This window comes from Lathyrus oleraceus, chromosome 5 (assembly GCF_024323335.1).
Source record: "Lathyrus oleraceus cultivar Zhongwan6 chromosome 5, CAAS_Psat_ZW6_1.0, whole genome shotgun sequence".
Taxonomy (NCBI): Eukaryota; Viridiplantae; Streptophyta; class Magnoliopsida; order Fabales; family Fabaceae; genus Lathyrus; species Lathyrus oleraceus.
Window position 1 is genome coordinate 507661107 of NC_066583.1, and position 3762 is coordinate 507664868.

Genomic DNA, 3762 nt, shown 5'->3' on the forward strand with positions numbered 1-3762 from the left:
CCCGAAACAACTCGAAAACCACAGTTATTGTCACCTTCAACATCTAATATATGTTCGATGTATTTGTGCACAAAAAAGCGACATTTCTTCAATGTGGATAATTTTTGGTAACGGTGGTAGAGGGATAGTTTGTTAATGCAAGCACCCTTGAAAAGACTTTTTTGAGATTTTGGAGTTGGAGAATCCGGAAAATGTGAGTCAACATGTTCAAAGTATGAAGGAGACAGTCTCGTATTGTTGTCACTATGTGTCAATTTGACATTTTTAGGGGCACCCTTTTTTTAACCAGTTTTGACAGTGGTCTCGAATCGGTTGTTTCTGAATAGGCAATCTTCTTATGTTACTTTTTTATGCGTAATTTCATGACGCCATCCGCTTTTGAAAATCTCTCTTGAATTACTTCCCATTCGGTCATAATAGTTATACTTAATTTATAATCCTTCATCATCAAACTGTAGCCTTTTCTAGTGAGTGTAAACTTCATCCATACGTCCAAGTAACATTGGCCTCTTTTTGGATTCCAGAAATGCAAAACCGACTGAATAAGTCATCTTCGTAGAAGTAACACCAATAATTTCCAGGAGTGAAATTTTATACCTGTTTGTTTTGTATGTTGAATCAACTACGAGCATAATGGAAAATATGTTGAACGAATTGATGGAAACAGGATGAGTCCAAAATATATCTCGAACGATGACTTTATCCTCATAAACTATATCCCTAGAAACATAGTGATCATCTTCCAAAAGCTTCAACAGTTGATGTATCTCAGATCTTGGTCCTCTTACCGCATTATTGTTTCGAGCATGCACATTGTATATTTGCTTGATATTTGAAACATTTAAAAGTCTTTTCCGTTTCAAATATGCAAGTTTGTTTTTTGGCCCACCATGTTTAATCTCATGTCCGAAACAAGTTTCATCTCCTCCAGAATAAGGCGACATACAATGGGATGACCGACTAGCTTGTCACTTAAGGCGCGATTATATATACCAGAAACTACATTAAATTTCCATCTATCATCCGTCTTGCGGTATCCGTGAAATTTAAATTGACGCTCACATTTTCTCAATCCAGTGTCATCTCATTTCAACTTCCTAATCTGTAGTTGGTATGTGCCACTTCTTTCGCATCTCATTGTTACAAATGTTTTTCTTTTATCCAAACCAATGTCAGACCTTCCGATTATAACTCCAAACCCCAATTTCTATGCCTCTATGCGGACCAATTATAGCATATGTTCATGAACAATAAACTCTTATTTATTTATAAATTGTGCATGAACATCTACCTCGGCAACAACCGGTTGAGCACCCGGTTTAAAAAATCATTTATTTTAACATGTTTGTTTCATCTGGTTTAACATTAAGTTTCACTTCGTCTTGTTTAACATCCACCCTCACAATGGCTTTGAGAAACATATTCGGGGCACCATATTTAATACCACTAATAACAGAAAAATAGATTTAAAACTCAATTTATTAGGTAAATCTAGAGAGAGATATCTGAACCACACCAAACTTTGTCCGGAGATACATATCTAGACTCAATATTCATATTTTCAACTCAATAACACATTAATGCAAGGAATAAAGGATAAAATGAATGAACTTTACCTACAACTCCAACTTCTTTTGCTCTCTTTAATGTGATAAAAATACAAGAATGATGTTTTGGTGTAAAAAAGTTGATTGAAAATGGAAGAAAATTTTTAAAGGATTTTGAGAGTGAAGTTTACTTCAGCATGAAGAAAAAATGATCATACAAGGTGGTGTTTTATTTAATTTCCCGTTTGACATTTTCACATATGCATCTCAGGAAACTTCAGTGAGTTGTTAATTAAATCAGTTCAATGAATAGAAACACCATACACGAGTACAAGGGTATTTCGAATATGCATCTTCAGATACAATCCAAATAATATATGGATATGCATCTCCAGACCATATTTAATTCAAAATATGGTGGATATCAAAAAGAAGAAGACTGTTGTGATTTTAACTGCGTTCAGAGATGTATTTTCAAATGCGGAAAGGGCATTTTCAAATTTGCAAAGATGTGGAGTGTATCCCATTAGATGGTAAGAGCATTCCCCTTACATAATTGTGAGCAATGTTAAAATTTAGTCATAATGAGATAACCAAAGCTTCTTAAAAACATGTAATAGAAATGATAATAACAATAAATTCTTAATTTTCAAAATTAGTTAACAATAATCCAATAAATCATATGTAGTACCAAAACAAGTAGAAAAAAAATAACATATACATAAGCTAACATATAGATTGCCTTGGAATCTCATGCTCAAACGACATAGCATCGTATATATCTTCTAGCATAATAACAAGAAGGTGATATTAAACTCTCAACGCAAATTTCTAGAATGTTTTGAAATTCAATAGACTGACAAGTAATATCCTTCAAATCGTAAAGAATCAAAGTTAATCCAAATCTTATAAACTCCAACAACACTTGATCATCCTCAAACATATATATTGGCTTGGCAAAGTGATAAGGTTTAAGAATACATTCCATTAAGTAAGGAATAATAAAAAATTTAGTATAAGACTCTTTATTTCCATATTCTTTTATAACCCAAACATCATTACCATAAGTTGATGATCTTGATGATGACAACCTTCTTGATATTTTGATGACAACAACGTTAATGAATTATAAAGTTGGTGGTGATATCTTTCCAACATTTTGAAGATGATGATAAAATTAAAAAATATATCAAACCTTATCAAGTAGAAGATTTGAGATTCCAATAAAGTGGTTATATGATAGGTATATTCGGCAAAAGAACTTGAAAGTTTCAGAATTGTGAAAGAGAGTAATTATGAAAGTTCGTTTGGTCGTGTCTATCCGAGTAACCCGAGTCTTCTAAAAGTAGGAGAGTAACTCCTAAGATAATAGGGCAACACGCGAGCGCGAGCACACACTTAAAATACTTTTAAATTCTTTGTTAACTTAACAAAATCACCTAAAAATATTTTTAAGGCTTAGCTAGTTGATTATGAGATTGTCTGCTTGATTGAGAGAAATTTTTAAATTGTCTAATCAACTAGATTATATGCCTAATTGATTATATGATGCATAATACAATATATAATTGATTATTACAATCTCTTAAGGATTGTTAATGGCTCTATATTCAAACCTTCCTTTTTTGTCACAATAATTGATTATTTGATGCACCTAATCGATTAAGTCATTATTCGGCTCATGGATTGTTCATTTTAAGCCAAATTTTCTCCTATATAAATTAGGAAATCTCCAAATTCTTGTGTGTAATGAAGTGATATTCATTTCATTACACACTAGAACTCGGAGTTTTCCTAATTCTTTACATTTTATCTCTCTCTTCTCCCTCTTTAAATATGTTCTTTCACCAAAAATTTATTAGTGTCTTATGAGTGAAAACTACTTGTCTAGAAAGAGTAATATTAGTGTCGTGCCACTGTTTTTATTTTTAAGAGTGTGATACTCTTGAAGAGTTGAGTTTGGTTATTAAGATCAACCATAAAAAATCTTTGTTTGGTTATAAGACTTGAACTGCAAAAGTTTTGTTTGGTTATTGAGATCAGTCGGTGAAATCTCTACTCGGTTCGTGAGTTCATATCCTATGAAAAAGCTCTCTTTTAGTTTGGGGGATAATTTTCTAGGAACAGGATTAGACCAACGTTCGACGAACCTGAATAATTTTCTGGTGTCATCTCTATAACCCTTATGTCTTTAGTTTTTTGTTATTTACTTTAT